Source organism: Macaca nemestrina, chromosome 11 (genome assembly GCF_043159975.1).
Source record: "Macaca nemestrina isolate mMacNem1 chromosome 11, mMacNem.hap1, whole genome shotgun sequence".
Taxonomy (NCBI): domain Eukaryota; kingdom Metazoa; phylum Chordata; class Mammalia; order Primates; family Cercopithecidae; genus Macaca; species Macaca nemestrina.
Window position 1 is genome coordinate 42,144,951 of NC_092135.1, and position 27,068 is coordinate 42,172,018.

At 37.4% G+C, this 27,068-nt stretch overlaps 1 protein-coding gene across 32 annotated transcripts in view; it reads right to left on the minus strand.

Moving 5' to 3' along the window:
* The window catches only part of LOC105492615 (glycosyltransferase like domain containing 1), a 407,319-nt gene that overhangs the window by 340,487 nt on the left and 39,764 nt on the right, over positions 1-27,068 (minus strand). For 6 of the 32 annotated variants that reach the window (XM_071072691.1, XM_071072687.1, XM_071072692.1 and 3 more), the window contains exon 1: positions 1,335-1,725. The exons of 11 other annotated variants lie outside the window; for them this stretch is intronic. The gene's annotated coding sequence lies outside the window, so the exon portion shown is untranslated. Of the gene's footprint in view, positions 1-1,334; positions 1,726-2,488; positions 2,876-21,858; positions 26,747-27,068 lie in introns of those variants that run through there. 15 more of the 32 variants (XM_071072712.1, XM_071072700.1, XM_071072710.1 and 12 more) reach the window with 12 other exon arrangements.

The following is a 27,068-nucleotide window of genomic DNA, read 5'->3' on the forward strand; positions in this document are numbered from 1 at the left end:
AGACGGGGTTTCACCATGTTAGCCAGGATAGTCTCGATCTCCTGACCTCGTGATCCTCCCACCTCGGCCTCCCAAAGTGCTGGGATTACAGGCGTGAATCACCGCACCTGGCCCAAAGCATTATTTTTATACTTTTTTTATCATGAAAATATAACATATTTTCAGTAACTTTTAGCTACACAACACACAAAATAAATTTATTTCTCAGAACACTTTTAAGATTGTGATAAGCCAAATGATGCTGAAGTCAAACTGTGGGTTATTAAGCTGGAAGAATATATTGTATGGACATGAAGTTTAACAAGGATGTTTAGGTAATGAAGAAGTAATGAGAGATTCAGGACAGATGGACAAGCATCAGGTCATATAAACTATTTCCACATGTATGTCTGAAGGAAGATATGAAAATGCCCAAGATAGGAATAACTTGTGTTGCTAAGAAACACTAAGGTTGATGAGTAAACTGTCTCTCTTACAAAGACCAACTAAAATCATGTCATTTATCAATGCAATTCGATTAATAACTATTCACTTTAGAAAACAGATAAAATAAACCAAAAGAAAGGCAAAAATTTTAACACTCAGAAATCACTAATGTATATAATGTATACAGGGACATTTAGTGTAGTATTTTATTGACTTCCATCAAAAGTGTTCATTTAGGACAAAGTTACAAGATTCTACCTTTGGCTTTAAAATTATGACTAAAAAAACACTCTATTAAAGTACAAAAAAAATTCTATTCACAAAAAAAAATCACTTATAGCTAATACACAAAGTATTTCAAATTCCAAAGACATAAATTCTAACAAGGCTAAACAACACTGTTTCAGGACTATTTCATTTTTGTTTCAATTTTGGAAAAATAACCCTGATTTTTGAATCAGAGCCACGCTCCAACACTGTACAATGTTGAAACCCCTCAGGCTCAATCCTATTTCTTATAAACTTTAGCTTTAATTTTGGTCCCAACATGAACTTTCACCCAGACTACACTTTCACCCAGGTCACCATCACCATTATTAGAGCCAACCGTGGACTCGGTCTCTCCTGCACTTCAGAGACAAATGACAAAACAAGAAAAAGGTGAAAAGTCTTCAAAATGAGCATAAACTTCAAAGAATGATTGCTTTATAATGAAATAATTTATATCGGAGAGGTGTGAATTTGGAAAAGACTTAGCTTAGTTTGCCCTACATATGGAAAACTATTATTATTACTGTTTTAGTTTTATAAGTTGATTTCCTCTGATATTAAGGAATAATGTATTATGTGATTTACTAACATTCCAAATCTACAAATTAGAAAATACAAGAGTCAAAAAAATCCTTTACCTTTTCATCATGAAAATCTTCAATTATACCCAACAGTAGGGAGAAAAGTTCAATGAACCACCATCACCCAGCTTCAACAATTATCATTACTCTGTCAATTTTACCTACAAGAAATACATTATTGAATAATGCAAGAGCATACTGAATTGAGACATTCTTTTAAAAGTGTGCCCGCCAGGTTGACCACGCAGAAATGATGGATTTCATGTAAAAACTTTGTTTTTGTCTCGTTCTGGTCTATTAAACCTACTCAAGAATAAACCAACTCCTGGCCTATAGTAAAAATTCATACAATCCTCATAACTTTTCTGGTCCCTCGTAAGTAAGAGAAAATCATATAGTCAATTTAAATGACAGGTGTGAGCCACAGAGCTGGGCTGGATTCCGTCTCTTAAAAAAAAAAAAAAAAAAAAAAAAAAAAAAAGTCTTAGGTAATCAGGGAAAATTGAATATGGACTGTATAGTATACATTATTATACCAATGGTAAAGACCTCAGTGTGGTAACAGTATTATGACTACATAGGAGAATATGTTAATTCTTTTTTTTTTTGAGACGGAGTCTCGTTCTGCCGCCCAGGCTGGAGTGCAGTGGCCGGATCTCGGCTCACTGCAAGCTCCGCCTCCCAGGTTCACGCAATTCTCCTGCCTCAGCCTCCCCAGTAGCTGGGACTACAGGCGCCCGCCACCTCGCCCGGCTAGTTTTTTGTATTTTTTAGTAGAGACGGGGTTTCACCGTGTTAGCCAGGATGGTCTCGATCTCCTGACCTCGTGATCCGCCCGCCTCGGCCTCCCAAAGTGCTGGGATTACAGGCTTGAGCCACCGCGCCCGGCAGAATATGTTAATTCTTAAGATAAACAAGCTGAAGGGGTAAAATGTCACTTTTGAAAGGTTCAGCCCCATCCCACTGCCCAAAAAAGTATATATACGATATATACTGTGGCTACATGTTAATAACTGGTAAAAGGTATGGGGTGTATATTGTATTGTTTCAACATCCAATAGGCTTCAAATTTTACAAAATAAAAAGACTAGACCCAAATAACAACCAAAACTCCAAAGTACACGTAACATTAAATCTATGTTCTTCACTCAGCTGGGGCCTGCCCAGCGCCAGCCACTGTCAGTGAAGGAACAGGATCCTCCTCATCTCACCAATTTCTCTTCCACCATCTTCCTGAGTTTTCTGAGCCCACCAGGATCAAGGTCAGGAAAGGGAGGAGAGGTCAGGCATACAAGACAGTTCTTGATTGCTATCTGCAGCAAAATGATCTAGGGCTATGGCAGAGGGGATATGGCAGAGTGTTTAACACTAATTCTTCCTCTCTTGGGGAGCTTATGTGCACTCTTCCAATGGTATACTCTTCCAATTGCAAATATCCTGCCAGAGACACTGCTCTCTCTCTGCTAAAAGCTCTTAATGCCTCCTTAGCTTCTGACCCCTGGTGGTACACAAACAGCCCATTACTGCTGGGATCTTCTTGCCCCGGCAGGAGACTTTTTCTTCGGCAGGATCCCTTTAAAAATGACAGGTTGATTTCCCTGTTGACAGAGAAGAGTGCAATTACTTCTCAAACCCACCGCTACTGCTATAGAACACTTCAGCTTTCCCAGGTGGAGTCAAGCACCAATATCTTGTGACCCTAAGATATACTTTAGTTGAAACTTCTCTCACTAGACTTGACAAAAGATTCAGAGACCCCTAACTTGTGGGAGACAAGGGTAAGACATACAGCACTCTGATGACCTGCAGAAAAATTCGTCTAACAAAATCTTACCCCCAGCCCCCCGCTTTGATAGCGTCTATGTGAGTAAAGGGATTCAAATGTCACAAAACCAGCTTTCTATAATTCTGCATACGGTCTAGCACTTCCTTTGGATATAGACGCATGTGTTGAATACTGGTGCCTCAATTCAAAGTTCCAGTTTATCATCCTAGGAACTCTATTAATGGTGCATTCTCTACATACATCTTGGAAAGCTGTTGTGAAGGCTAAAAGCTTCTCACGTGTAAAACTTAAAAAACAGCACTTGGGCTCACAGTAAGCCCTTACTTAATGCTAGCTACTACTATAATATAGAGTTCTCTTTTCAAATTTTTTAAAAATTTCAAAAACAAGTGTCGGTAAGAATGTGGAGAAACTGAAATCCACGTACACTGCTGGTGGGAAAACAAAATGGTGCAGCCACTACGGAAAACAGTACACCAGTTCTTCAAAAAATAAAAATATGATCCTGCAATTCCACTTCTGGGTATACATCTCAAAAGAAATGAACTCAGGGACTTGAACAGATTATTTGTACACCTACATTCATAGTAGCATTGTTCGCAACAGCCAAAAAGTAGAAGAGTCCATCAATGGACAAATGGAGAAATAAAATGTGGTATATGTATATACAATGTAGTATTATTCACCCTTAAAAAGGAAAACCATTCTGACATATGCTACAACATGAATGAACCTTGAAGATATTATACTAAGTAAAATAAGCTAGTTGATCAAAACACGGCAAATGCTGTATGATTCTACTTGTATGAGGTACCTAGAGTAGTCTCATTCATAAAGACAAAGTCTGCCAGGGACTGCCAGGTTGCCTGGGGAGTGAGTACCCACTGCCTAATGGGTACAGTTTCAGTTGAGGAACATGAAAAGCTTTGGATAAAGATGGTAGAGATGGCTGCACAACAATAGGAATGTACTTAATGCCACTGACCTGTACACTTAAAAATGGTTAAAATAGTAAATTTTGTTAGCTCCATTTTACCACAGTAAAAACTATTTTTTAATTGTCTATAATTAAATGGTCAAATGATATACAAATTGCACGAAATAAATATAAATGAACAAGTGGAGAAAAACGCTAATGCAAGCCACTAACCTATATCCAGTAATCTCACTCCTAAATACACAGCCCAAAGAACTTACACATAAAACAAGTATTAAAATTGTGTGCAGATGTTTATCACAGCATTATGTCTAAGTGGTTTTAGAGGCAATCCATACATCCATTACCTGGATAACTTACAAAGGAACCAAACTATGTTTAAAAGTATTTAGCTAGAGATATACACCACAACATGTCTAAATTAAAAAGTGTCAAAAGTGAAAAAGAAAGCTTGAAGTTTGAATTTAAGATATACATAATATACAAACTGTTCTATATTTTTCAAAGACATGTGCCAATCCAAGGTAATATGCCAAACACATGCAAGTCAAGGTCTACTAAGGGAGACTGGGATAGGGGTGCAAAACAGGGGTAGGGATAGGGGATAAAGGAAAAAATAACTCAAAACAAGAAAACGGTCTTGTCCAGCCTATTGATGAGTATATGTTATCAGCTAAGGAGGATAAGTAATGCAAATCTGTGAACCAGAAGCCCCCAAAATTTTTAGCATTAACTATATTTCCTTTCCCAAATATCTGCAAATGTTTACTCTGAGGCACTTTTAATCATAAGCATTTAGTCTGACCATCTGTTTACTAAAGGCTAGCACATTGAAAAAAATAAAGAAAATGGGTTTTTTTTCTAGCCAATAGCAATGTCAATGTTTTAATCTTTATAAAAAAAATCTGATTAAGACCAAAATCCTTCCAATAAACCATTTTTTACATTTCTATTACCATTACACAAAATACCACAGCTATGCACCTAGTAAAAAAATATGTACCTTTTTTCTTTTGTCTTAGTTTAGTGTTTGCTTGGGGTTTTTTTGTTGTTTTTTTGGTTTTTTTTTTTGAGACGGAGTCTCGCTCCGTCACCCAGACTGGAGTGCAGTAGCATGATCTCTGCTCACCACAACCTCCACATCCCAGATGCAAGTGATTCTCCTGCCTCAGCCTCTGGAGTAGCTGGGACTACAGACGCGCAGCACCACGCCAAGCTAATTTTTGTATTTTTAGTAGAGACGGAGTTTCGCCTAGTTGGCCAGGCTGGTCTCAAACTCCTGACCTCAAGTGATCCACCCTCCTCGGCTTCCCAGAGTGCTGGGATTACAGGCATGAGCCACCGTGCCAGACCTTGTATCTTCAAGAAAATTAACAAACTATGAATTTCCATGCTGGTAATTATTTCCTAAATAGCATTTCCAAAGATGCAAATATCACAACCTGAATTCACAGAAGAAACTGAATCATCCATCTTATTAAACACGGGATCAGGTACAAAATATAGCCACAAGAGGTTGTTTTGTTTTGTTTTGTTTTGTTTTTTGAGACGGAGTCTCGCTCTGTCACCCAGGCTGGAGTGCAGTGGCTGGATCTCAGCTCACTGCAAGCTCCGCCTCCCGGGTTTACGCCATTCTCCTGCCTCAGCCTCCCGAGTAGCTGGGCTCCTCGCCCGGCTAGCTTTTTGTATTTTTTTTAGTAGAGACGGGGTTTCACCAGGTTAGCCAGGATGGTCTCGATCTTCTGACCTTGTGATCCGCCCGTCTCGGCCTCCCAAAGTGCTGGGATTACAAGCTTGAGCCACCGCACCCGGCCAAGAGGCTGTTTTTAAAAGCACATCCACCACCAATGCCCACATGCTTTCTGGAGGAAACGCAAGTATTAAACGGCAGGTTCCTCAAACAGTGGCCCCAAAGCACTAATCAAGACCTCTGAAGGCCACTGCCACTCCTCCAGGAAGCATGTCTTTTTTATCTTTTCAGTGCCAGCACGGGCACATCATGGGTCCTCAAGAAGTACTTTTTGAAGGGATGACCTCAGTGAATGGCAGTAGGTATAAATAAGTGGAAGAGTGTATAAAATTAAGCAATGACAACTTTCATTATCTGAAGGACTATCTGAAAATAGACTGCTCAGTCAGTGAAAGCTGTGCTAGGCAAAGCACATTTGGCCCTCCCTGATTTATACACCTAGATACAAGCCTCTGAGAACCTTAAAGGGCCACCACACATCCAAGTGCTCCTCCTCTACCTACAATGGCACTCATCTCCACACTTAGGGCATACAGAAAATATCAGTCTACCATAGTCATTGAGGATTTACTTGTTTTCACCCCATGCCACCACAAATATTGCTTTTCCTCAATTTTATATATATATAATTATATACATATATAAAAATATATACACACATGTATGTCTGTTGACTAAAAGATATTAAGCTAAAAGAGTCATAAAATAAGTAAAAAGAAAAATATGATCACACTGGGGAACGAGAGGGGTAACCAACTCAGATTGCCTGTAGCAATCTCCCTGTCTTTACTGAACACTACACAGATGAAATGAAGGGACCCTATATTTCTATCTGTTCCCTAACTTAGAATTACAGCCATACAGAAAGGTGTCTCTTAGGAAAGCATGATACTTAGACAGTACACTCATATCATAAACTTATTACCTCAACAAGCCACACTGAAGATCAGGATACACCTGCCAAATTTATCTATAGTTTCTATTTTAAAGGCTGTTTCAGCCAATATTCAATATGTATTCACAGAACATCAACTATGTGCCCACTTCTAGGCCAGTCAGAACACTGGCCTACGGCAGAATCAAAGATGAGTATAGCATTCAATGAGCTTACAAAGTAGTAAGGAGTTTTTGACAAATATTCAAGAACTAAAACCTAGCAAGAAAACTAGTAACTGGGCCGGGCGCGGTGGCTCAAGCCTGTAATCCCAGCACTTTGGGAGGCCGAGACGGGCGGATCATGAGGTCAGGAGATCGAGACCATCCTGGCTAACAAGGTGAAACCCCATCTCTACTAAAAATACAAAAAATTAGCCGGGCGTGGTGGCAGGCGCCTGTAGTCCCAGCTACTCAGGAGGCTGAGGCAGGAGAATGGCGTGAACCCGGGAGCTGGAGCTTGCAGTGAGCTGAGATCGCGCCACTGCACTCCAGCCTGGGCCACAGAGCCAGACTCGGTCTCAAAAAAAAAAAAAAGAAAAAAAAAAAGAAAACTAGTAACTGTAACTAGTAACTAGATCCTAGTAAGAAAAGCACCACAATGCCGAGCATGGTGGCTCAGGCCTGTAATCCTAGCACTTTGAGAGGCCAAGGCGGGTGCAGAATTTGAGGTCAGGAGTTTGAGACCAGCCTGGCCAACATGGTGAAACCCTGTCTGTACTAAAAATACAAAAATTAGCCAGGCATGATTGTGCACACTTGTAATCCCAGCTACTTGGGAGGCTGGGGAAGGACAATCGCTTGAATCCAGGAGGTGGAGGTTGCAGTGAGCAGAGATCGCACCATTGCATTCCAGCCTGGGTGACAGAACGAGACTCGTCTCCCCAAAAAAAAAAAAAAAAAGAAAGAGAAAAAAAAGAAAAGAAAAGCACCATAATAAACACATGAGAGACTCTGAAGAATGGTGAGGCTTTTCACAAAGAGCACTGAAGACAGGCTTTCAACAAAGGAAACAGTATTACCAAAGAAACAGAGGCTAGTAAAGTAGTGCTGGCCAAGATGGTGAACTACTATGTTAAGTATAAAAAAGTAGAATATGCAGACACGAGACTTACTGGACAGGCCCTTAAGTACCAAGGTTAAATATTAAAACCTCCTTTTGTGAATGATGAAGATGATTTCTTTAAAAAAAGGTTGTTTCAGGGATAAGGGAGTCACTGAAAACTGAAATTGGCCTCAATATGGACAAAATACTGGAGGAGGAAAAGAAATTAGCAAAATTACGAGAGAAGCATTTTCAAAAGTCTAAAGCACGTTAAGTCTACATCATAAAATAATTTAAAAAGAAGAGACATCATCAAGAAAAGGGTGGAAAATGTTCAATAATTTTTTGTGATGGGATATGTATAAATAAAACACTTTTTAAGATATATGCAAAAACTTTTAATTTTTTCTTAAGTTTCAATACTAAGAAGGGAGTAACAGGGCATTTCCAATATTGACTTTGATTAGCCAACACCAGGCTTGCCCACTTCCTACCATAATCAACCAGAAAATTTGATAAATATATAAAACAATCATTTTCAGACAGTGGACAATAATGGCAGCAATGAACTACGATCCCTAAAAGAAAGGGAAACCCTATGATTGCACCAGTTTTCTGCCTGGAGGCATTCTGCATCATGGTGGGAGATACTAATTACATGGTGGTTCAGTTGAGTTGAGGGAACAGATATCAGAGTTTTAGGGAGCCTAAGGTTGCTTAAATTTGTAAGTGTACAGTACATAAGCAATAGGAGCTAAGAAGAGGAAAAGCACCACATGTCTGCACAGGGGTTCCACGTGTACTCTTCTGATGAATATGCTAAGATTCCATGAGACTAGTAAAAGAACAAATATGAGAGAACAATAACCTAAACACTTCCAAAAGGTCACAGAAGCCTAGAAGACAGGCAGATTTGGAATAAAAGGGTAGAGGGACTTCGTTGACCCTGCACAGCATTCAGCAGAGGATACAGAAGAATCACACCAAATTTACCTCTATAGTAAAGGATACTCAAAACAACCCTAACAAACAAAAACTAGCCCCAAGAAGATCAAGCTGATTCACAAAGAATGTAAATTACCTGATAAAACTGAAACTTTTTTAAAAGACAATAAAATCAAGACATTCAATAATGCAACATTTACAATCCCCATCAACAAACCAAATATTACCAGACATACAAAGTAGAAAAATGTGGCTCCTAAGACAAAAATCAGTCAATAAAAAATAGATCCAGAAATAACAGATATGATGGAACAAGCATACCAAGATAGCAAGTACACTAAACAATAAATATACTAAAACAGTACTTGACAATGTATTTAAGAATTATTTTAACAGAAACAGGATCTCACTATATTTGCCAGGCTGCTCTTGAACTCCTGGTCTTAAGTGAGCCTCCCGCCTCAGACTCCCAAAGTGCTGGGATTACAGAAGAATCTATTTCTAAATGTAACATGATAATAACTAAAAGCTATTTTAAAAAATAGAACTTTCAAAGGTAAATACAAACTTCATTTATAACTTAAAATACAAAGACACAGATGAGAAATTCTGATTTGACTTGCATTTCACAACAGTAAATGATACTGAGAGCATCTATGCATATGCCTACTGTTAGAAAAATGTCTATTCAGATACTTTTCACATTTTTGAATTGTCTTATTTAATTGTAAGAGTTCTTTATATATTATGGATACAAGTCCCTCATCACAAATATAACTTACAAATATATTCTTGCATGTTGTGGGTTGGTTTTTTTCACTTTATTTTTGATAGTGTCTTTTGAAGTATAAAGTTTTTAATTTTGATGAAGTCCAATATATTTATTTTTTCTGTTGTCACTTGTGCTTTTGGTGTCTTGAAAAAGGCTTTGCCTAACCCAAGAACAAGTAGACTTACTCTTAGGTTTTCTTTGAAGAGTTTTATAGTTTTAATTCTTGCATTTAGGTCCGTAATCCATTTGGCATTAATATTTTAATATACAGTATATTAAAGGGGTCCAACTTTATTCTTTTGCTAGTGGATACACAGCTATCCCCAGCACCATCTGCTGAAAAGACTATTCTTTGTTTATTAAATTGTCATGACACCCTTTAAAAATCAATTGAATATAAAAGTCAGGTTTAATTCTGGGCTCTCAGTTATATTCCAGTGACCTATATGTCTATCATTATACCAGTATTGCCCTGTTTTAGGTACTGTAGCTTTGTATTAAGTTTTGAAATCAAGAACTATGACTCCTTCACTTTTGTTGTTCTTTTTCAAAGCTGTTTTGAAAATTCTGAGTACCCTAAATTTCCATGTAAGTTTTAGGATCAGCTTTGCCTTTTCTGAAGAAGAAAAATGGCAGCTGAGATTGCCTTGAATCTGTAGATCATTTGGGATAATACTGATATCTTAACAATATTAAGTCATCTAGATCCATGAACATGGGATGTCTAAATTCTTTAATTTCTTTCAATAATTTCTGGTAGGTTTCAGAGTACCATTTTTTTTTTTACCACTTTTCTTAAATTTTCTTAGTTTCTAGAGCAATTATAAATGGAATTTTTACTTTCATTTTTGTTCACTGCCAATGTATAGAAATATAATTGATTTCTGTATATTGCTATTATACCTTGCAAGCTTGTTGATCTCATTTATGAATTCTAATACATTTTAGTGATTCCTTAGGATTTTCCATATAGAATATCATGTCATCTACAAATAGAGGTAGTTTTACTGCTTTCCCATTTGGATGCCTTTGTTTCTTTTTCTTGACTAATTGTTTTGGCTAGAAAGTCCAATACAAAACTGAATAGTGAAAGCAACGTTCTTGCTCTGTTCCTCTTTCACTATTAAGATGCTGGTTGTGGTTTTTACATAGATGCCTTTTCCCATGTTGAGGAAATTTCCTTATTATTATTAGAGTATTTTATCATTAAAAAAAAGTGTCAGATTTTGTCAAACGCTTTTTCTGCATCTACTGAAACAATCATGACCTTTATACCAAAATCTGACAAAGACATTACAACCCTACTCCTGGGTTTTACTCAGCTCAGGTTTCTATAACAAAATACTATACAGACTGGGTGGCTCAAATAACAGGAATTTATTTCTCACAGTTCTGGAGGCTGTGATGATCAAAATGCCAACCAGTTCAGTTAGCTGGTGAGGGCCTTCTTCCTCACTTGTAGATGGCTGCCTTCTCACTGTGTACTCACATCAAAGAGAAAGAGTGAACTCTGGTTTTTTCTTCTTCTTCTCTTTCTAAGAAGGCCCCACCCTCATTGACCTCACCTAAACCTAATTACTTCTCAAAGGCCTCAATTCTGAATACCACTGTGAGTTAGGGCTTCAACATAAGAATTCTGAAGGAACACACACAGTTCATAAGAGCCCCCCAGAAAAAAAAAAAAAGTGATAGGCCTCATAAACATACATCCACAAATCAATAACAAAATTAAGCAAATCAAATTTTGCATAGTAAAAGAATATATCCTTCATAGATAACATAAAAATCCATGAAACAATGAGTTTATCACAAAAATGCAAAGACAGGTTTAAGATTCAAAATCTGATCAATTCAATTCACCATATTAACAAGTGTTACAAGAAAATACAAATGATTCACCCTATAAATGCAAAAAAAAATGACAACATTCAACATTCATATGCAACTTAATAAAAGCTTTCAGTATACTTAGAATAAAAGGGAACTTGCTCTACCTGATATGGGACATCTGCAAAAAACTTAGAGCTAATATCACATGTAACAGTGAAAGTCTGAAAGCTTCCTCCCTGAGATTAGAAACAAGGCAAGGATGTTCACTCTCACCACTTCTATTTAACATTGCACAGACTAGTGCAATGTTAACAGTGTCCTAGTCTGTGCTTTAACACTGTCCTCATCTGTGCCGTAAAGAAAGAGAAGTAACAGACACTAATATTGGATAGGAATAAAACTGTCTTTATTTGTGATTAACAAGACCATACACATAGAGCATCCTGAGGAATTCACAAAAAAAAAGTCAAAAGCATTAATGATTAAATTAACAAGGTTCAATATATAAAAATCAATTATAGTTCTGTATAGAAACAATGACAAACTGTAAATTTTTTAAACAGCATTTTCAAAAGCATTCAGAAATATAGTTCACATCCTATTCACCTAGGATAAATTTAATAAAAGACCCAAGAGATTAGCACACTGAAAACTACAATATATTACTCAGAGAAATGAAAGAATAACTAAATTGAGGTATATACTATATTCGTGGTTTACAATAATTCAATCATTTAGACGCTAATGTTCCCCAACCGATCCACCGAATTCACAAAATGGAAATTAAAATTCCTAGAAGTATTTTGTAAAAATGTACAAGCCGATCCTGTAATTGATATGGAAATAGAAAAGACAGAATAGTGAAAACAATTTCAAAAGAGAACAAAAAGAACTCACACCACGTGATTTCAAGACTTACTACCGAACAAACAGTGTGATGTTGGCATGACAGACATACAGATCAATATAACAACGTCCAGGAAAAAAACCCACATAAATGATTGGTTGGTTTTTTTTTTTTTTTTTTTTTTTTTGAGACAGGGTCTCACACTGTCACCTGGGCTGGAGTGCAGTGGCACGATCTCAGCTCACTGCAGCCTCTGCCTCCCCGGTTCAAGTGATTCTTCTGCCTCGGCCTCCCGAGCGGCTGGGATTACAGACGCCAACCACCACACCAAGCTAATTTTTTGTATTTTTAGTAGAGACGGGGTTTCACTATGTTGGCCAGGTTGGTCTTAACTCCTGACCTCGTGATCCACCGGCCTTGGCCTCCCAAAGTGCTGGGATTACAGGCGTGAGCCACCATGCCAGGCCATGATTAGTTGATTTTTAACAAAAGTTTCAAGGTAATTCAAAGGAAAAGAACAGGTGGATATAGAAGAGACAAACCTTGATCCTTACTGCACACTATACACAAAAATTAACTCAAAACAAATCAGAGACCTAATGTAAAAGCCAAAACTGTAAAACTCTTGGGAGAAAACACAGAAAATCTTTTACAACCAGGTATTAATCAAACATTTCTTAGACATTTACCAGGCACGGTGGCTCACACGTGTAATCCCAGTCCAGACTGGGCAACAGAGTGAGACTTCATTTCAAAAAAAAAAGAAAAAAAGAAAAAAAAAAAAACACAAAGATTTCTTAGGTATTACCAAAAAAAAAAAAGGAAGAAAGTAAGCACAGACCACCAAAGAAAATGTCGATAAACTACACTTATTCTACAGACCAAGAGAAAACATCTAACAAGAACTTGTATCTAGATATATAAAGATATAAAGAACTATTATAACTGAATGACGAGAAACAAGTTTTTTAAAGGACAAAAGATTTTATCAGCTATTTCACAAAAGAAGTTATATAAATGGCCGATGAATAAATGAAAATATCAACATCACTGGTAATCAGAAAAATGCAAATTAAAACCACAAGGAGATACCAGAATGCACCCAACAGTGTCTGAATTTAAAGAATTATACCAAGTGCTGGCTAGAACGTGGAGCAACTAGAATTTTTCCATACACTGCTAGTGAGTATGGTACAATCACTGAAGAAAATAGTTCTTCAAAGCAATTTCTTACAAAGTTAAGCATAAACTTACCATATAAAACAGCAATCTTACTACTGCGTAACCAACCCAGAAAAATCAAAGCCTATTTACACAAAGGCTCACACCTTGAATGCTCATGGTAGTGTTATTCACTATAGGCAAAAAACCTGTAAACGCCCCAAATGTCCATGAACAGATACATGGATAAGCAAATTGTGAGCACATTTATACAACAGAACACTATTCTTTACTGAAAGGAACAAACTAATGAGACACAAAATAACATAATAAGACTCAAACACATCATGCTATAGAGTATATAATGTATAATTCTATTTATTTGAAACTCTAGAGCAGGCAAAACTAATTCATAGCGACTAAAATCAGATCATTAGTTGCCTGGAGATGCGGATGAGAGAGGAGTGACTACAAACAGACACAAGGAAACTTTTGAAGTGATGGAGATGTTCTGTACCTTGATTAGAGTAGTAGCTACATGAATGTGTAAATCTGTCAAAACATTAACTTGTACATTTAAAATAAGCACATTTTACTATATGTAAATTATACCAATAAATATGATTTAATTTAAAAGAAGTAACATTCAGCCATTTGGAAATAGCATCATTCCCCAAAGATATCAATAAAAGACAAATCAACCTAACTACAGGTTTAACCCCTAGGTAATAAATCTTTCATGGTCTTTTATCATTCAATCAATTATGCATTAAGTGCCAACTGTGTGCCAGAAATGACTCCAAGTCTGATGGCATAGGAGTAAACAAAACATAAAATACTTTGCAATCATCAAGCTTTCATCCTGAAAGAAAAAGATCATAAAAAGTAAAGCAAAATATAAAGTAAGTTGGTTTGGGAAAGAGCAAATGAGACATATAAAGTAGTTGCAGGGAGAGGGACATTTTAAATAAGATGGCCAAAGAAGGTCTCACTAGAGATGCAACATCTCAAGACACAAGAAAGATTAGGGAATAAGTTAAGCAGTCATCTGGGGGATGAGCATTACAAGCAGAGGGAATACCAAATGCAGAAGCCCCAAGGCCAGCTATTCCAGAAACAATATGGTGTCAAATAGGAATGGGGGATAGTAAATGGAGTCAAAAACTGAGGTATGAATAAAGGGTAGGTAGAGAGTCAAAAAATGAGGTTGCAAAGGGGGCAATATCATTTAAGCCTTATAAGCTACTACAAAGACTTTACCTTTTACATTGAGTGAAAAAGAAAACAAATGAAGCTTTGAAGAATGACAGGATTTAACTTGTTTTAACCTAAATACTCTGGATACTGTACTGAGACCAGACTGACATGCTGGGTTTCAGGTTGTGAGAGGAAGCTGAGAGACCAGTCAAGAGGCTACTAAAATAATCCAAGTAAGAAATGATAGTGGCTTTGGCCAGGTAGTAGTAGAAGGAGTGAAAGGTGATGAGATTCAAATTCTAAATATATTTTAATGGTAGAGTCAACATGAACTACTGACAGATAAACTGTGAATGTGAAAGAAGAAGAGCCAGGGATGACTCCAACATTCTTGGTCTGAGTAACACCAATGGACTTAGATGGCGAAGATTAAAGATGAAACAAGTTTGGGTAAAAAGATCAGCTCAGTTTTAAGTATTTTAAGATTTATATTCCTTTAAATATCCATATGCAGATGTCGTAAGACAGCTGGATGTGTGTCTAGAGTTCAGAGAAAAAAAGATTTTTTTTTTTTTTTGGCAAAGTAAATCACTGGATATGATGGTATGTGTGTACGTGAAATTTTTAGGAAATAATCCATACTTGATTTTAATACATCAGGGCTTCAGCACTGAGACTAATGGATTGTTTGTGTGTTTTCTGATTTACATAAATCCATACAAGTCTGCTAGGCACTTCACACCTTTATTTTTACTTTCACATCTGAAGTACAGCAATATGGATAGATAAGGTGTGTATTTAAGATAATAACATGAACAGACACATTCCTAGAGCCATAGCTATTTAAAAGTGACACTAGCATCAAGATACTCATTCTTATTCTAAAGAGAGCTTTAAAAAACAATCACTTGTTATGAAACTAATTGCTCTGCCAAGTGCTTCTTAGGATATGTAAAAATCATCTTCTTCTCTACATTTTACTCTTTTAAATCAGGGAAAGTAATAGACTTTGTGATTAGACTTAGAAGTTTGGTTTTGATGCTTATAACCATCCAGGTTCTAAAGTGAGTAACGTTTCCAACTTGATAATGCACACATAAAGGAAGACACATTACATATCACTAGAGAACTGCAAAGATGACATAAAAATACCAAGATTCAACTGGAATTACAACATAGGCAGGCAAGCTTAATTGATGGTTGAAAGCATTATTTAAAAAGTAAAATTATCATTTTCCAATGAGAATTACCTCTTCTCAGTCGCCCATTTCCATGGCTTTGTTTGTTCCCTCATGCCAGAATGCCTCTCTTCCTACTTGATATCCTTTTGTTCTTTCAAGATCCAGCCCAAAGTTGGCCTCCTCCACAGACTCCTCGGAACCCCAGTGGCATTCACTGTTACTTCCGAATTCCCATAGTACTGCCATTTACACATTTAGAGCACCTATGTAATTCTGTCACGAATTAACTTTAGCTATTTACACTAAAGCAAATGCTCCCTGAGGACAGAAAACGTCACCATCATCTTTGCCTTTCATGAAATGCCTAGAACAGTACCTTACATATTCTGTTTAAGCACTCACTAAATGTTTATTCTAAACTGAACAAAAATCTTATTAAACTAAAAAACTGGTCAAGTAAACTGAACTCAATGGAATATATGCTTTCAACATACTTTACTGGAACTCACTTTTCTATCTCTCAACACCCCAGACAAGGCCCATTATTTCTCAGTCACTCTCAAGTGACTTCACAGAAAAGGGGTTATCAATTACAGCAAGCAAAAAGGTGACCCCTCCATCTTGCATAGTTCCCTATTGTGAGAGTTACTTTTTTTTTTTTTTTTTTGGGAATAAAAACAGAGTCTCACTATGTTGCCCAGGCTGGCCATAGACTCCTGGGCTCAAGTGATCCTCTGGCCTCAGCCTCCCAAAGTGCTGGAATTACAGGCATGCGCCACTGCACCCAGCTGGGAAACACACTCTTAGGCTAACCTCCCATTATCCTGCCCACAGTCCCTTCACATGGCAAGCAGCCCTCCTTGGCAGGATCCATCCAGATAACTCAAGCCTGGTTACCTCCCACCATCACCACTTGCACCACAAAAAAGTCATGCCTTCTTAACCACACAAGATGGACACATGCAGACTCCTCCACCTACTGCTCTCTCACTCAACATGCCATCTCAGTTAGCTCCAGTCATTCTCCTCCCCTCCAGGAACAAGTCTATGTTCAAGTGTGCTCCCAACTCACAGAAATGTCATGTGATATGGTTAGGTTTTGTGTCCCCACCCAAATCTCATTGTAATTGTAATCCCCAGGTGTCAAGGGAGGAACCCAGTGAGAGGTAACTGGATCACGGGGATGGCTTCCCCCATGCCGTTCTCATGATAGTGAGTGAGTTTTCCCGAGATCTGATGGTTCTCTCTCGCCAGCCACCACGTAAGATGTTGCCTACTTCCCCTTTCGCCATATCTGTAAGTTTCCTGAGGCCTCCCCAGACATGAAGAACTGTGAGTCAATTAAACCTCTTTTCTTTATAAATTACCCAGTCTCAGGTATTTCTTTATAGCAGTGTGAAAATGGACTACAATCACGTTTTCTCAAAAACTCTCTGGAAGGTGCCACTGCAGCATAAGGAAACAAGATTCTGCAGCTCATTAAACATCTAGACAAATTACATAATCAATCTACATTTCTGGCAGACAAATCCAAATCCTGGGTTGGAAACAAAAGGTCCATTTGGGGAGAAACAGAGAAATATCACAAAACTAACTCCTCACTAGATTAACAGCTCCATTTGAATGACACTTTTAATCTCTCTTCTAATTTCTCCTATATGCGGGAAACAGGTGTTGTGGGTGAACCAAGTCTACTCTCTTTCACTAAGCCCCACATCCCTCTTTAGAAAGCAGGGTTACTTACTACCCTTTGGTTTCAGCTTTGGAGCTGTAGCAAAAATACTGAAACAAACAACTCCTGGTCATCATTCTATTATCAAAAGTGTATAATCCCCCTCATTTACCACTTACCTATTATGAGACCTCTCATTTTAAGCAACTCAATGTGAAATACAGATTTACGAAAACATGAGGGGGAAAGTACTGACTAAACATATCAAGGAAAAAGAAAAAAGGAGATTCTTCAACTGGTCATACAAATTTTACCTTAAAGATGAATATTATTCATATTTAATTAAATATACATTTTGTGAAGAGTCAACTGTTTACAATGGAAAATGTCCACATTAGAATCTAGATTAAAACATGCTACCTGCAAAATGAAAATGAGAAATTCTGTGCAACCAACCAGGTCAGTAACTGCATATCTACTTATCAATAATTTCATATACACTTAATAATCAATCTTATTATCATTAGGGCTTTTTTAAAAAAATAGATGTATCTTTAAAATATACTAGATTTCAGCTATTACATGAAGAATATTCCTACAGGCTCTCTGGCTTTCTAAGAACCACTTAGTACAAACCAATATTTATTCTTAGTACAAAACACAGACATCTACAAACTCGAACTAACAATGCATGGTAGAAATTGGTATAACCATTTAGGAAAAGTTATACATGTAAAGTTATACATATACTTATAAAATTAAAACGTACCAATCCTATAAAAGAATAATTTCACTCTTACGTATTTAACCCAGAGAAAATGGAATACATGTTCATAAAACGACTTACAAAAAATTCTGTTTATAGTAATATGATTTGTAATAGCCAATAAATAGAAAAAGTCATATGCTCATTAACTGAAGAATGGTAAACAAATTACAATAAAATAAAACATTGCTCAGCAACAAAACAGAATGAACCACTAATACATGCAACAACATGGATTCATCTCAAAAACATTATGTTGAGGAAAAGAAGTCAGATACAAAAGAGTATATATTCTATCATCTCATATATATGAAGCTCAAGAACAGGCTAACCTAATCTATGGAAATAGAAATCAGAACACTGGCTGCCTGTGGGGAGATGAGGAAAGGGAAGGCCTGATAGAAAGTGCGTTAAGGGGGCCGGGCGCAGTGGCTCATGCCTGTAATCCCAGCACTTTGGGAAGCTAAGGCAGGCAGATCACGAGCTCAGGAGATCGAGACCATCCTGGCTAACACAGTGAAACTCCGTCTCTACTAAAAAATACAAACAATTAGCAAGGCATGGTGGCAGCTGCCTGTAGTCCCAGGCACTCGGGAGGCTGAGGGCAGGAGAATGGCATGAACCCAGGAGGCGGAGCTTGCAGTGAGCAGAGATAATGCCACTGCACTCCAGTCTGGGTGACAGAGCGAGGCTCTGTCTCAAATAAATAAATAAATAAATAAATAAATAAATAAATAAATAAAACAGTGTGTAAGGGAACTTTCAGAGATTATAAAATGTTCTATTTTTTGAATGGGGGATAGTTAACATGGGTGTATACACATGTCAAAATTCACTTAAAAACTGGTTCACTACGGCCGGGCATGGTGGCTCAGCACTTTGGGAGGCCAAGATGGGAGGGTCACGAGGTCAGGAGATGGAGACCATCCTGGCTAACATGGTAAAACCCTGTCTCTACTAAAAACACACAAAAAAAATTAGCCAGGCGTGGTGGCGGACGCCTGTAGTCACAGGTACTCGGGAGGTTGAGGCAGGAGAATGGCATGAACCCGGGAGGCGGCACTTGCAGTGAGCGGAGATTGCACCACTGCACTCCAGCCTGGGCGACAGAGCGAGACTCCATCTCAAAAAAAAAATGGTTCACTTTATTGGATATAAATTATACTCCATAAAGTTAATTTTAATTATTTATTTATTTATTTATTTATTTATTTTGAGACAGGGTCTCACTCTATCGCCCAGGCTGGAGTGCAGTGGAGTGATCTCGGCTCACTGTAACCTCCGCCTCCTGGGTTCAAGGGATCCTTGTGCCTCAACTTCCCAAGTAGCTGGAATTACAGGCACGCACCGCCATCCCCGGCTAATTTTGGTATTTTTAATAGAGATGGGGTTTCACCATTTTGGCCAGGCTGGTCTGGAACTCCGACCTCAGGTAATCCACCCGCTTCAGCCTCCCAAAGGGCTAAGATTACAGGCATGAGCATCGCATCCAGTCCATAAAGTTAATTTTTAAAGTCACATCTGATATCTTACTTCTAGATGATGGCAAGGATAGCCAATTAATGTAAAGTGTAATCTTTTGCCCAAAAGCTGAAAATAATACAGATAATAATCATAACAAACTTACAGCCTAAGTCAGATTCTAAATCACAAATCCAAGTCACCCAGTATCATAAGATATAAGTTTGGCTTATAGAAATACCCATAAATGTTCACAGAACAAATAGCAACAATCAGCAGGTCTTTTCTTGGGAAGCCATTACCTGAACTAGCCGGTCACCTTTGACCACCATAAGATAGGAATACAACTTCATATTCAAGATCATTTGTTCCTTCTTATCTAGTATTTTCTCTGTCTCCTGGCAGTCTTTGAGCAGCTCACTCACATATTTCAATAACATCTCTTTCTAAATCATTTTTCTGCTCTCTCTTCCCAAGTTGTCTCCCTCTTTGAGTAAAACTTTCTAGGACTATTGTACTTCACTCTTGAATAGCCCTCCTACATCTTACCTCTGTCCAACTGTCTTATTTGCTTGCCTATGACCTGCTTGCTTTTTTCTTTTCTGTATTTTCAAACAATTAGAAAAGTATTTTTCACTCTAACATTTTGAGTTCATGATTTCATTCATTTTCACCTGTCCTGTCTTCATTACCACATCCCTCACCAAGGTGCCACAGTACTCACATTTAGGCTCCACCGTGACACTATCTATCACCTTGGCTGTGCTTTACTTCACTCCTCCTGGGGGACAAACAGCAAAGCCAAATATCCCGTAACATTTTGCTCTATACCTCAAAAAACATAACCAGATCATTTGACTTCAACACCCTACCGCACAGTTGACTTTTACATTTAAAAATGCTAGCCTAGGCAACATGGCGAAACCTAATCACTACAGAAACTAAAAAAATTAGCTGGGTGTTATCACATGCCTGTAGTCTCAGCTACTCAGGAGGCTGAGGCGAGAGGACTGCTTGAGCCCAGAGGCTGAGGCTGCAGTGAGCCATGTTCACATCATTGCACTCCAACCTGGGCAGAGTGAGACCCTATCTCAAAAAAAAAAAAAAAAGTGCTGCTGCTAAGGCCTTGTTCCTAACCAAATGGCTGAAAGTGTCCTTTCCAAGACGGTATTTTGTTACAGAGCTGCATATATCTGCTTATAAAGCCTGTAAACACTTACAGTTCTCGTTTTAATGAGCTTCATGACACCATTATCCAGTTATCATCCCTGCATCCCAAAGTTTGGTAGTCAGCTTTGTATCAGATGACTGCTTGAACCAGTCCTCTTTCAAGTACTTTTCTACAGATTCTATTTGGAGTTGATCCAATTCAGCTTATGATATATACCAGTTTCTTTGGTAGCTCATGATCACCTGCCCTCCGTATATGAGTTTTGTACCATGGCATCACTTACACCTGAAAGTGCAGCTATACAATACTTTACTAATAATAAAGGCAACCCATTAGATGGTTGAGTTCTAGTGTCCAGATATGTCTGCAAATACGTCACTGCTTCTCAAGGAGGCTCCAATGTCATTCTACAACACCAACACGAAGTCACTCATGTTAAAAGCTGTTAATCTTAAAATCTTCCTACATGTATGCTGGCCTTTCAGATTTCTTTTCTATTTACTAATAACTTATCAGACAATCACCAGAAAGAAAAGGTCTCTGCACAAAATGAGCCACTAGCTGTAGGATTCTCTATTTCAATTCTTACTCTAAGATTGTGTATACACCATTTAACTTGTTTCCTCGTAAGGAAATTGGGATAATTGCACCTGCTTTCAAGATTTTGGAAAGACTTTGAATTTATGCAAAATGTCTTACTCAGTGTCTGGCATACTGGAGACTTTCACTAAACAGTTCATAACGATAACAAGCCACTCTATTCCATTGATATACTTACTCTAGCACCCTTCTCAATCCAAAAATAGAGTGTTCATGTACGATCTTACTATCTATCACAACACATTTAGATCTCATTCTCCCTTTCATACTCCACTCATTTCCCAATGTCTGGAATAGCCTCACTTTCTCCATTCAAAAAATTACCTCTGACTTTCTTTAAAGAAAAGAAGCCTTAACCAGGGATTTTGAGGTTAGAAGGAAGGTTAGAAAGGAACCCATTTAAATAGTCACAGCTATACTAAAATGAATACAGTAAATTGGTATGCAACAAGATCTTCAAGGTAACAATAACAAAAAAGAAAGAACAATAAAATGAATACAGCAATGTATAGCTACTACACCCTTACCTTACATAAATTTTTCTCCAAAATCTTTTCTGGAGTCCATGAAAGTCCACTGTCTTCCTCATATCCTATAAATATCATGACTAAATGGGACCTTTGTAAAACACACTGGAGAAAAAGATAAAACTGATGAATTCTCAAGGCTCTCCAAATCCCAATGTTTTGTCATTTCAGAAAGCAATTTATGAGAACTCACCAGACAAGGGAGTGGAGGAGGATAAAGCTAAATACTCCTTTGACCTGATACAAAACTAGTTTTAAACATCTGAATTTTCTTCTTGATTATATTCAACAAATCAATTAATGGCTCAAGAACCATCTAAAAGATGTGTTTTTGCAACTGTGTTCTCTAATTCAATTAAATGACACTATACACTCTAAAATGAACAACTTTTTGTACTCACTTTTATGAGATGGCTCTCAATTTTAATATACACAGGTAAACTTAAAATAACTTCAATCTATCAATCTAGATTTATGTATTCGGCATTATTATATTTTGAAAATGGTTTGCCTTAAAAGGAAAAACATAAACTGCAATCTACAGTGTTCTATTCATTGTCCCTTTCCCCTTATTGAAGGCTTCCAGAAAGGCCACAATGGACTTCTTAAATAGAATGGGATATCAGTGTTAAAAACCACATAATTCTTATTAAATTTACCTTATCTATAAGGTAAAAAGGTGCCTGCTGCTCTATTTAAATAAACACACACACACACGCACACAATTGTGGTCCTTCCTAAAGTGAATTATATTTGAAAATGGCAAAGCTTTCCAAATATTAACCACAGTAATTCCAAATTCAGTTCTCAAGGTAGTTCAATTATGGCACAATAAATGAATGATGGCATTTAATTCAAAATCTCTGAGTTTTAGAATCCAGAACATCCCTTTCATTCCAGATTCAAAAGAGTTTAAGGTATTCAAATGCTACAACACACCTGTCTTTCAGTTACAGGCATTGCTTCAATGAAAAAACAGCTTAAAAACCATGAAATGAAATCAATTCCACATAAAGCTATTGTAAGATTCTGATCTCTAATCTGACTTGTAAATTAGATGTGTGCAACTTCCACTATCCAGCAACCTGCAGGTCTTTTTCCTAGCAGGATGGCGATGTTAGTTGCACTGCACTCTGACCAAAAACATGCAGTGGTGGCAGTGGCACAATGACAAATTGAATTGTATATGCTTTGAATAAAGATTTCAAGGTAAGTCATGAGGGAACCTTTACTGTTTGTTGATGAACTGTACATGCTATATAAAAAGTAATCTATGGTTTACATCTAGACTGTAGAGTTTTTGTTGAATGCTAAGATTTTAAAATGTTAAATATTCACTGAGGGAAAAAATGGAATTCGACACTGAGAGAATCCACACACTTCATTTCCCAGCACTGCTTTCAAATCCTCTATTACTGGTATAAATAGTATACCAAAAGCAAGGACTCTCAACCAAATAAAACATCAGTTTGGTTCAGAGAATACTTTGATGTTCCAGTTTTCTTCTGATTCAATACTTCTAAAAAATACAAATACATAGGTTTATTTTCAGTTCATACCTGCTTGTCAAATCATTTTAAGTGAATTTAATTTAGTTAATAGGTCCAAAAATATTAATTTATGAATTCAACTGTTCTATGCACACTAATACTGTACAGTATGATATTTCACTATTGAAGAGTCCACTGAAAAGGACGTTTTCCTAGAAAATTCCGAGTATAATAGCTTTCTGCAAATAGAAACATTTTAAATACTCTAGATGAAGGCAAAATTTCAAGAATCCCCTAAGCAAACACTTTCACACAAAAATCATAGTCCTGCAATCAACCCTTTTAGTCAAAAGACGTTTTTCTTTACTGTATTTCCCTTAGAGTGAGATAACCCAATACTAAAAGGTGATAACTATATGAGTTTCATAAATATAAGATCTTTAAAGCTTGATTACTAAAGCAATTACATTATGGAATGATAATATAATACACATTCCCCAAGTAAAGCTCAAATTTACTTGAACACCACCAACCAATACCACCAAAAATTTTTTTCATATATACATATATATATATATATATATATATATATATATATATATATTTAGTCCTGAAGTCCTTGGAATCATAGTAGGGCTTGGTGCCATACTGGTGTCACACTCTGCCAGTCATCCAAAGAATATGCCAAACTTCTTTTTCAACTCCTCTGTCTACCAGTGCATCACTGGACCCAGCAGGCGGCTCACCCAGACAATTTCAGTAACGGATTTTGGCTCTGTGCATAATAGATGGCAATCCTTAGGAAGCATCCAGTTTGTCTTATAGCTGAGAGATTTGAACCTGCTGCAGATGTCACATCTAAATTCTTGGATGGATTTTTATCATCAGTGTCACCTATAAAATAAGACAGTGTCACCAATAGCATAGTCCTAGAAAACATCTATTTCAGCACTGCTAAGCTTTCAGCATCATGACTGATAGTAATTTATTTGCCTGAAAAGGGTCAACAATCTATTGCCTGGGCACTGAAATCCAGCATGCAACCTGTTCTTGTACATCTATGATCTAAGAATGAGTTTATATTTTTAAATGGTTGAAAACAGGTTTTTTAAGAAGACTAATATTTTGTGACATGTGATGATTATATGAAGTTAAATTTCCACTTCCATAAATAAGGCTTTATTGGAACATGGCTATATTCTTTCATTTAGGTATTTTTCTACAGCTGCTTTCACACTACAGTGGCCAACTTGAGTAGGTGCAACAGAGTCCATAGGGTCCACAAAGACTCAAATAGTTGCTGCCTGGTCTTTCCAAGGAGAAGTTTGCAAACCCCTCGCCTAGATTATTTTTTTAGTGAGTAGGTAACATGATATCTACTGTATGTTACATGGAGAACCTAAGTGGAAAGACTATAATGTTTTCCTGTCTTACTTCTATGCATTCAACTGAAAGTATTTGTTGGGCCAGACCTGTTACTACAATGCAGACAGTTCTAGTCACTTTGGCCTCCCTCTTGGCTCAGTTTTGCCTCAATCCAAGGAGTTAATATTGACTTTGGGCAGGAAGAAGACAAGGAGTTCACCTTCAGGTCAAATTCCAATTCTCCAACATTGGCCTGCTCCATGTCCCCAAACTCTCCTGGTTCTGAATTTCTGCTTTATATCAACCATTCTCTGTAATGGACTTCCTGTACTAGACGTCAGTCTAGTCTGGCAGTATTTCCTGCCAAAGACATGTGGGCAAGGGGCTGAGTCACAGCATTCTTTGAACTATGCCAGCTGATCATCAGTTCTGTCCCTGCTCTAACAGCCTTCCTGAACGGTGGATTTGTTTTGGGGCCCTGTGAACAGTCTGCATATTCCAACATTCCTCTTGGCTTCCACTGTTCCTCCTGGTCACGATTGCCCCTGAAGTTCATCACTTTCCTTTTACATTGAAACTTCTGGCCAAAGACTTCTTCAACGTTACCAACTGGCCTGTCTTTTTGTTATTTGAGTTCAGTTCACATAACAAGAGCCCAAGAAAATTTTATCTATATAGATGGATTTCCCAACTTAGCAACACCCAACTTAAAACATCTCTTACGTTTTAGCATCTGCTCCAAAAGAGAATATATCAACCCCCCCAACCAAGTAGTATCCAGAATATCCATTTTTTCCCTCCACCACTGCTACTTGGCCCAAAGTTTCTACACTTGCTTCATCTGAAAGCGTTACCTATCACCCACCACCACGTGGGATGCCCAAGATATCTGTGTCTCTTGAGCATTTCTTCAAAATGCCTCTCTTGCTATCACTAAAGCTTTAAACAACCCCGTTTCTGTTGTGAGGGAAAAAGAAGAGTTTCCTGTCACTGCTGGACTGCAACAGAGAAATGTGTTTAGCTAGATTTCTAGAAGTCAAAAGTATAATTCCACACAAAAAGATGTTAATTAGTCCATTATGAGGCTGAAACGCTCATACTATTAATGGCACTACAGAACCCATCTGTAATTCATATTACATTGTTGCAGATAGTTAATTCACTCATAAATTGAAGATTGACGTTACTAGAAAATAGCTTAAAAAAATGTCAGGATGGATTAGCCTAGTGTATGGACTTCAAAGAAAACTGGTTTCTTGTTTGTTGGTTTGTCTGTTTAAGAGACAGAGTCTGACTCTGTCACCCAGGCTGAATGCAGCAGCACAATCATAGCTCACTGCAGCCTCAAATTCCTGGGCTCAAGAAATCCTCCCACTTCAACCTCCCGAGTAGCTGGGACTACGGTGTACATCACCACACTGGGCTAATTCTTTTTTTTTTTTTTATTTTTTGTAGAGATGGGGTCTGGCTATGTTGACCAGGCTGGACTCGAAATTCCTGGGCTTAAGCAATCCTCCTGCCTGTCCTGCAAAGTTAGAGTCACTACTATCCTGAAGTCATTGGCCATGGTGAACAGCTCTGAAACCACAGGTATATCTCACAACCAACAGAGTGGTATCAACTGTGAATAGGCTGACAAAGAATGACCATTAACCATATCTCAATTTGGTATGGCAACCATGCAGGTAGCATCCATTTTAAAAACAAAAACCTTCTTACCCTCTGAATATTTGGAAAATGGCACAGCAGTCCACTGATATAACCAGAAAAAGAAACTACAGACATATTAACTCCATATTCCAAAGGAATATTCAAGCAATTAAAACTTTAGAACTGTGTTCATTTGATGAACCTGGCCTTCTTTCCTTAAAGAAACAGTTTTCAATCTCTTTAGTCAGGACCACTTTGTGTTCTTAAAAATTACTGAGTATTCCCAAGAGCTTCTGTTTATGTGGCTTATAATTATCAACATTCACCGTATTAGAAATTAAACAAGAAAAAGTGTATTTATCAATTTATTTTAAAAACTTAATAAGATAACATATGTAATAAGACAATACATTTTAGGAAAACACAATGTTTTCAAAACAGAAAAAAGCTTTGTGCAAAAAATTATGTTGTTATAAAAGCTTTGCAAATTTTTTTCATGCCTAGCTTAATAGAAAACAGCTGGATTCTCATGCTGGTGTCTACATTCAATCTGTTGTGCTATGTTGTTTTGATTGAGCTACATGAAAAAAAATGGCCTCACACAAATATGTAGTGAGAGAAAAGGAAGTATACGTATTAACAGCCCATTCAGATAACTGTGGATGTTCTTTTTTGATACTACACCAAAACTTGACAAGTAAGAGT